Here is a 9,720-nt window from a genome sequence, read left to right on the forward strand (position 1 = left end):
CTTGTTTCCTAGCATTGCAATACCGTTTACGCTCACTTTTATCATTAGTTATCTTGCTGTTTTTATATTTTCAGATTACAAAAACCTTTATCTACCATCCATATTGCACTTGTATCACCATCTCTTCGCCGAACTAGTGCACCTATACAATTTACCATTGTATTGGGTGTGTTGGGGACACAAGAGACTCTTTGTTATTTGGTTGCAGCGTTGTTTGAGACAGACCATCTTCATCCTACGCCTCCCACAGATTGATAAACCTTAGGTCATCCACTTGGGGGAAATTTGCTACTGTCCTACAAATCTCTGCACTTGGAGGCCCAACAACGTCTACAAGAAGAAGGTTGTGTAGTAGACATCAATGTGGTGGCCAGGCTCGAGCGCATCTTTGGCAGAGTTGACGTCCCCGATGAAGTAGAACATCGCCAACGTGATATCTTGAGGATGCAGGTGATCGACGAAATTTTCTACCAGGCCAGAGACATGGAAATGGAGCGGTTCCGCAGAGTTGTCATGCGCGCGATTGCACGCTGTCAAGCTCTTTTGTAAGAGGGCCAGCAGCCCCAAGAACCTCCTAGCGCCAGCAGCTCCGTAGGCGGAGGCGGGTCGGGACATTTGGAGTGAACGGCCGCAAGGGTGCTATGCTGATCAAGGAGTCCGAGAAGACCATCAACGGAAGGCCGCCAGCTCAGCCTTTTAGCTTATATTTTATAATAATTGTATGCATATGTAAGTCGTGAGTGTTCTAGGCCTTGCCGCATTTGGCATTTTAAATTATCTTGAATATGTAAGACAGTTATTAAGAATTATTAACCGTTGCCATGTAACTTTGCCTCAACGGCGAGCAGAGCGCGCGCAGGGACGCCAGAGCGGAGCGCGCCGCAGCCGCCTCAACGGCGAGCAATCACGTGGTCAACCTTCTGCCATCAACAAATTTTGACCTTGTTTCTCGTCACATTGCTGATTACAACGCAATAAGTAATTGCAAACCTGTTCACAACTATCAAACTAATATGTGTTCACACTTAGCACCGGGCTATAAAAACCACCCATCGAAAATTACTTCAAAGTTCCTCTCCTCATTACCCACAAAACTGGTTTTTTCTGTCAAGTCGTTACGCCATGACCGGTAGGAGGAGTTTAGGGTGGACATATAACCGGGCAGCAAAGACCAAGGCCGCGGAAGCACTAGAGAGGTCCCGCCGCAAAGCCGCAGCCGCAGCAGAGATGTTCTGGCATGTCGCGGAGCCCTCGAGCGAGCTCTCACGGGCACGCGAGGGCTCTCACAAGCTCATTCGCGGCGTCGGCCATCGTGGCGAGCCGGCGTTGCTAAAGTCCTTCGCCGGCGACGACGACATTCTCGCTAGCGTCACTACGCAGCAGGAGCTGGTCGACGGCTTGATGAAGCTGCTCAAGATCAGCGATGCCTCGGTTGACAAGGCGACCGACCTTGTCAAGCAACTCATGGGTGACAATGTGAAGCTCCTCAAGCTGGTCGCCGAGAAGGAGGAGGAGGCCGCCGACTGGAAGGTGCTGCATGAGCAGAGTAGTACCTCGGAGATGACGCTAAAAGCGGTCGTCAAGGAACTGATGGGTGGCATGAGGAAGCTCCGGATCGAGAGCGAGCAGGAGGTGGAGGAATCCGTGGCTGCTTTCAAGCAAAGTTGTGAGGAATTGAAGAAGGAGTTGGAGGATTTCACCGCCCGGCGATCCATCGACGAGTAGAGACAGTAGCGACCCAGATCGTTGTCTACAATTTCCTTCTTCTCTTGCCCCCGTGTCTTCTGGGCTTTGCCGCATGTGGCATTTTAAATTATCCGGAATATGTAAGACAATTATTATCTGCGCCATTGTAAATTTGTCGCCGTATTCTCCATTGCCATTTTATTTGTGGTTGCATTATCCGTTGCCCTATGTGGCAATTTAAATTAGGGCGGAATACGAGTTGAAAACAGGAACAAAGCAAATGCTGCCATGGGATCACAAGCAAACACCTCCGTCCAGGTGCTTTAATTAACCCATTAATGGAGAAGTTGTGAGCGAGGCGGGCGGCGGCTGGTGCATGGAGGTCAAAGATCTCGCTTCCCGGTGAGCATGGGCGGCCTTGCTGCTCACACGTCTCCCGTCGAGCCTGCGAGGTGGACAGGATGCACGCGTCCCATCGAGCCTGCGCGGCGGAGTGCTCGCACGCATCCCGTCGAGCCTGCATGGCGTACTTCTCGCGCTCGTCCCGTCTAATCAAACAGCTGCACGCACGCCACCGAGTATGGTTAAATTTCGACATGGTTAATATAGTACAACCGTTTGCGATATTAACGTGTCAGCTTTTTGTTTCAAAAAGGACTTCGTTGGCTACTAATGTGTGCGCCTCTTCTCAAACTGGACGATTTTTTTACCACGACATATATGTGCCATGTCATGAAACCATGCCAAGTTTCATGTTTTTTGGTGACTTTTTGATTTACTGGGATTTAAAAACCGAGATTCTCAATGTTTCAGGACGACGACAAGTTTGTAATTCATTCCCATTCCTTAAATGAGACCTAAATATGCACCCAATGACACATGTACGATTTCCCACCCATTTTGCTTCACTAGAGCATGTGGTTGTAGTTCAAATTTGAATTATGGACGAAATTAAATGCATAGAAAACTTAGTAATTAGTAATATATATACAATGGCCAAACGAACCCTGAACAGTTTCAAATTTCAGCCCGACACTCCTGTTATTCTATGTTGCCTGTAGGAAACAAAGTTCAAGGCGAGAAGAGGCAGCGATTATCGTTTCTCCCACAAGAGGGGCATGTTTCCCTACCGGAATCACGAGGGTTGCGACAGGCTCCGGTTTATAAAAGGCTTGTAATATAGCTTCGCCAAATTGGACAATTATATGTACCATGTAGTGACACCATACCAAGTTTCATGTATCCTGGTGAGTTTTGGATTTGCAGTGATTTAAAAACCGAGATTTGCAAGGTTTGTGGCCAAGCCAGGACGGCGAGACGGTTGAATTCATTCCCATTCGTTCCATGGGACCTAAACATGTACCCCAAGGAAACATGTATGTTTTTTCTAGCCATTTTGGTGCACTGGAGCATGTATTTGTAGTTTGGATTTGAATTATGGACATTGAAATGCCTAGAAAACTCAATTAATGAATAAAAAAGGTCAAACGAACTCTTAATAATTTCAAAGTTCAGCGCGAATCTCCAGTTGTTCCGTCACGTGTAGAAGAAAATACGAGGCTATACGTGGGAGTGATTATCGTTTGGCCCACAAGGGGACACGTTTCCCAATCGAAACCACGAGGGTTCTTGCGACAGGCTCCGGTTTGTAAGATGTTTGTAATAAAGCTTGGCCCAAATTGGCAATGTTTTTACCACAACATATATGTGCCATGACGTGACACCATGCCACCTTTGATGACTTTCTGGTGAGTTTAGGATTTATGGGGACGTAAAAACCGAGATTCGAAATGTTTGAGGACGAGCCATGACATCGGTACGGTTGTAATTCATTCCCATTCTTGGCATGGGACCTAAACATGCACCCAAGGACACATGTATAATTTTTCTAGCCATTTTGGTGAACTGGAGCATGTATTTGTAGTTCAGATCTGAATTATGGGCATTAAATGCCTAGGAAACTCAATTAGTGTATAAAAAGGCCAAACGAACCCTGAACAAGTTCCATGTTGCCCGTAGAAGATAATACAAGGCGAAAAGAGGCAGTGATTATGTTTCGCCCACAAGGGGGACACGTTTCCCTATCGGAACCACGAGGCTTCTTTGAGAGAAGCTCCGGTTTGTAAGAGGCTTGTAATAAAACTTGCACCACAATGGACAAAAACATTCCTTGACATATAAGTGCCATGTCATGACACCATGCCAGGTTTCACGATTTTCGTCTTAGTTTTGGATTTACGGGGATTTAGAAACCGAGATTCTTCTCACGAAATGTTTTCAAATAGCACACGGTTCACTAACGAAGCCGATGTTCAATGAAAACTTCATGGAAACCATATTTCAAAGTTTCATAAAAATCTGAAAAAAAAATGTGGGATGTTAAGAAGGTGATGTTTTATTGCGACAAAAAATTTCAAGTTGAAAAATATTACGAGATGTGAGCTATGAAAAAGACAAATTCAGCCCTGAATAGTGACTTTACTATTCGGCACTATTCAGCACTGATTTTGTCTTTTTCATAGCTCACATCTCGTAATGTGTTTCAACTTGAAATTTTGTGTGGCAATAAAAAATCATCCTCTTAACATCCCGCATTTTTTACAATTTTTTTGAAACTTCAAAACATATTTTTCTCGTGGTTTTCACCTGTTTCCACCGAATTTTGGTTTCCGTATGATATCCCCCCTACTGCGCGGGCGATCTGAGTCGTGCGTTCTGATTGGCCAGAACCCAAACCCCACGGATCAGACCTCTACACCGTTAGATCCTCATCCCTTTTGACAGCACATGTAAATGTTTTCAAATAGCCCCTCCAAAAAAAACTGTTTTCAAATAGCACACGGTTCACACATGAAAGCCATGTGCCTGCCAAACCGTGGCCGATGCCCCCCTTTCCTGCGCGCGTGATCTGAGTAATGCGTTCTGATTGGTCAGAACCCCAACCCCACGGATCGTACGTGTGCACCGTTGGATGATCCCAGATCTAACGACAACCCTGAGCCCTTTCGACGGCGTGAAACGCCTTAATGGCAAGGAGGCAATTCTTATCAGCAAGGGCCGGCTTCCCATCCGCTAGCCTAGTCGAATAGAAGGCAGAAGTTAAGCATGCTAAATATCATTATAGAGATATATTAATATATTTCTATGATGATCTATGGTGGCAATTATATAAACCTTGGGATCCTTGTTTTGCTAATTTGTAGACTATATTTTTATGGGTTATTTTTTGATCTAAAAAATTAAAGAATGATTGACAGGACTTGTCATGGCGATCATATAAACCTACTATGTTTTTATGGGTTATTTTTTCTCTAAAAATTTAAAGAATGATTGACTTGACCTATATGGCGATTATATAAACCTTTTTCAAGTTGCATGCAGGGTATAGGGGGCAGGGTGTTCTTCTCGAGCATGTCTTCCTTGTGCGGCTTATAGACGCGGCACATATCTGTGCGCTCGCCGATGTATATATACTATACTTTACCGACAATTAGGGGGGCCCACACAATCTATCCCTTTGACCCAGAACGAGAAGGGTTTGATCATGATGGTTTCCTATTGATACTAGTAAGGTACGCGTGCATTGCACGCATAAGATTTGGTAACCAAGTTATGAATAAATACCACACTATAGCATGTAAGCTTTGAGTCATATATGCATGATGTAGATGTTCGTTTAATTCTTATAGTTCACCTCATCCAAAATCAATTAGTTTTATTAAAAAAATCTATTTTAAGATTCATGGAATCGTGCATTGTAAAGGTAAAAAAAGTGACAATTCATTTAGAAAAAAAAGGTTTAGGCAATTAATATATGGAAGATTCTAGAGAACAAAGGAGAAGTGCTTGTGTGTTTGAGGTTTGTGCATTATTCTTAAGTTCAACTATGAAGTCTTCTAGATTGTACATGCATGTGGTTAAATCTGGTGGAATGTAGATGATATCCAACGGCCAGTAGTGCTCGGATTTGCCATCTCTGTACCATCGGATTGGCTTTATCGAACGACCAACTTTCAAAGTTATACGCACACACACACACACACACTATATATATATATATATATATATATATATATATATATATATATATATATATATATATATATATATATATAACCATTTATCGGAAAGCTACGGATTAGGCGCAATTTCGCCATGTTGAACACTTTTCGAGATTCCCTGCGGTTTAAGAGCAGTTTCAAAAACGGTGCGGCCCACAAAGAGTGGCAGCAAGCATTTTTTCGCGTTTTTTTTCTAAACCGCTCGTCAGAATGAGGCAAATAATACACCGTTGGATAGATATCGTCGAGGCGCATCTTTTTCATAACTATTGTTTTCTTTAATTCATTATGGTTTAAGAGCAGTTTCAAATTTACTAAATCGCGGAATTCTGTTTTTCAAAATTTTCCAAATTTTCGGCACTGTTTTCGCTCCAGTTTTTTTACCGTTTGTCAAAACGAGGCGTGTAATATACCGTTGAAAAGCTATGGACGAGGCGCAACTTTCATATGTTGAAATGTTTTTGAGATTCCTTATGGTTTTAAGTTAATTTTGAAAATCATGCGGCAGACGACGAGTGGCAGCGGCCGTTTTTCGTGAAATTTTTACAAACCGCTGATCGGAATGATTCAAACGATACGCCGTTGGAAATATATGGACGAGGTGCAGCTTTTTCATGTAGAACACTCTCTCTAATTCTTTACGGTTTAAGAGGAATTTTGAATTTACCGAAATGCGGACATTTTGTTTTTCGTGACACTAAAATCGACGTGCGTACTGCATCAGACAGGAAACCGCACTGCTTGAGACTAAAAACCGCACTGCATCAAAGTGTCAAATGAACTTCATGTATTCTTTTGTCGAACGTAAATTTTCTCAGACGAGTTTTTGTTGTCTTTTTTTAATATTTTGTATGAACGAGAGTGGACCGCAGAGACGAGGGCAAGTGAACCTCAACATATATCCAAGTGAATGGCACTACTATCTTGTTGTTTCGCTAAATTTTTCACACTTTCATGTTCGGAACAAGTGAACAGCATCACTCTCGAAAATGAACCACATCCGAGGACCAAGTGCACTGCATGTGTTTGATGGAATCGACTAAGTTTTGAAACACACAAGCACATTGTGCACTTCACATAATCGACGAGTTTTGAAAGGCACGAGCACATCGTGCACTTCACACACCAGCCGTGCAAACCGCAAGGAGTTCCCAAACGGACTGCATCTATTTTTTACAAAAAATAAATACATTTGACTGAAGTGGACCACAATACTCCTCAAAGTGGTCTGCATCAACCTTTTTTTTCATGAAAAATGAACCTCTCCAACATACCAAGCGAACTGCATGCCGCTGCAAGCCGAGCCGCGATGAGCTGCACGCCACGCTCTCCATCATCGTCGCGCGTAGGTGCAGCCAGCGGGCTGCACCAACAAGAGTGCCGTACTGCACGCCGCTGAGGGGCGGACTGCGTGTGCCCGCGAGCCGCACGTCCACGTGGGTGTCGACAATCTGAAAGCATTCGCGAGCTGAACCACCGGTCTACAGAGCCTTTCTGGCCAAACTGCATCTACACAGGGGGAGAGGCAGATTCTTGCCAGTGAACTGCAAGGCCAACCTAGTTTCTGTTCAACACACAAACAAAATTAAAATCAAGGTGCGGCGCACTGCTCGCGGCATCCGACAGCACTGCACATCCAAAGTTCAGAAAAAAGGAGAAAACTTTTCTAAACTGAACGGGTTCGTCGCTGCTGTTTTGACCTTCATTGCGTGGGATCCCAAGCAAGATAGGGAGGAGGGCAGAAGGTCGCCACTGGGGAACGAACCACCACGCTGGGTATGGACTGCAGCAGGCATCACAGTCAACTGCCACCATCGTGGTAGCGAACGTCTGTAGCAGGACCTATGAACTGAACAGGCCATAGTGCCCGATACCTTGCACGCGAGCCGCCGGGATGGACGCTTGTGGACCTCGCCGGGGTGATTTTGCACTCCACGCACCGAGAGTGGAGGTTGGGGCTTGACATGGCAGGGAAGGGAAGGCCGTCGGACACCCCCCACGCGCCTCTGGATCCTCTCGATGGTGTTAGGCGGGAGGTGGAGGAACTGGGAGGGGAGAGTCACCGGCGACCCCCGAGCTCACCGGCTGACCATCCGATCTGTGAAGCCAAGTCACCCTCGATATGGGGACGGAGAGGACACCCCCACGAGGTCTTGGCACGGATCCGTTTTGTCGAGCAACCGTGGAGGATAACGACAGGGCGGATCCAGCTGCCCTCGGCCATGTGGTTGGCAGGGATGGCGACGCGCGGATCCGACGCCGACCACGAGCGGGAGCACTGCGATGGGCGGATCCGGTGGCTGGCCTGCGGGGGCAGGTGGGGCAGGGAGGGTAGGTGGTTCGAGGTGATGCGGCAGCGCAAGGGGGTGGAGGTGGCGCGGAGGTGCAGGGGAGGGAGGTGGCGGTGGGAGGTCACCGGCCTGGGGGCGTGGCGGTGGGAGGTCGCCGGCCTGGGGGCGCGGCGGTGGGAGGTCGCCGTCCTGGGGGCGCGGCTGTGTGTTGGTGGATCGGGGGGCTGGGGCGTGGGAGGAAGGTGGAGAGGATCGGGGGAGGAGTGGGGGGAGGTGGGGTGGGTTTTTTTTTTTTTTTTTTTTTTTTTGCGTGGGTTAGTCAGGGCGTTATCAGAATAAGGCATTAGTGTTATTAGAGTAAGGTCTTAAGGGGTGTTATTAGAATAGACCCACCCTATATATATATATATATCTCTGTGTGTGTGTCTCCCCCATGCTAGACAAAATAAGGTTTGAGCGCATGCGTGGGACGACCCCCCGCCGCCGCCTCGAAGTTGGGAAACTTACATCATACGTATTGAATCAGGCTTGGAGCCGGGTATGGTGTTCGGTTTGTAATGTAGTTGGTGGCCCATCAAAGTTATGCATTTGGGATTTAAACACATCACACAGCACCGTACCCATACATATTTCCGGGCCGCATGCAGTGTATACGGGGTCTTCTGATCGACCACGTCTCCCTTGTGCGGTTTTTTGTGATGACACGCATATATGTGGGCTCCCCGAGTGTATATATATCATCCCTTTGACCGATAATGAGGGGTATTATGTGTTGGCCACGAATGGATTCCTCCTAGTTCGTGTTAGGGCCGGTCACCGTCACATGTCACTCAACCAAAGCTTGAGCTCATGTGTTGTCAGGATTCCCTCCCACATGCTCGGATTGCTGGGTTCGACCTACATCAAACCCTGCGTATCTCGTCCTTAACTACCTTGCCTTCATGGTTGTTGTCTGTATCGAGAGGTAGGCACCACATCTAAATTGTACATTATTCTATATTGAAAACACACATCACCCCTTCCCAACGTACACCATTTTGGGCCGCATGCAAGAGCTGCTGGTTTTGTGGTCCCTCTCGTGCGATTTTTATGATGGTTCAATCTATTGGCCCAAGCGGTTTATCGACAACAACAACTGTCATTTGACCAAACGATAGATTCATTGGTCCGTCTTATGGTAGGTCATGGCGACATGCATGTATGACCAACGTATCGATCATTAAGTGCATCCGCCCCGCTGACACGAAGTGGGAGGTGGTGGGCCAAGCATCCTAGCTAGGAACGACGATATTATGTCATTATATATATCCTAGCTAGGTGGTTGTTAGGGTGCTTTTGGGTTTGCGAGGCAGGTGCACCAAAGTTATGCATTGTGTATTTAAAGTTTTAAACATCCCCAATATTCGTACATATATTTGGCCACTTCTAGGTGGTTCTTGACTTCTGGCCCCTCTCATCGATCTTCAACGACGCGGCAAACCATGGGCCCGCGCGGTCAAAGTTGTGCATTGGAATTTTGAACATCACAGACCACCCTTTTTACTCATATATATTTGGGCCACATGCTGGCGTGGCTGTCTTTTGACCCTCTCTAACGTTATTTTTTGCTGCAAATACTCTGATGACGCTCAACGGACACGGGGTATAATATCTTAACCATGTGCGATACAAGTGCAATGTGA

At 46.3% G+C, this 9,720-nt stretch overlaps 1 long non-coding RNA gene across 1 annotated transcript; it reads right to left on the bottom strand.

Annotated features, from left to right (window-relative positions):
* Positions 1–7,287: 7,287 nt before the first annotated feature.
* LOC141023247 (uncharacterized) lies at positions 7,288–8,263 on the bottom strand. Its single transcript, XR_012183890.1, has 2 exons — positions 7,622–8,263; positions 7,288–7,530 (listed from the first exon to the last, which is right to left on the bottom strand). It is a non-coding gene; the product is annotated as an uncharacterized lncRNA (long non-coding RNA).
* Positions 8,264–9,720: the final 1,457 nt, after the last annotated feature.

The sequence above is a fragment of the Aegilops tauschii genome, chromosome 5 (assembly GCF_002575655.3).
Source record: "Aegilops tauschii subsp. strangulata cultivar AL8/78 chromosome 5, Aet v6.0, whole genome shotgun sequence".
Lineage (NCBI taxonomy): Eukaryota > Viridiplantae > Streptophyta > Magnoliopsida > Poales > Poaceae > Aegilops > Aegilops tauschii.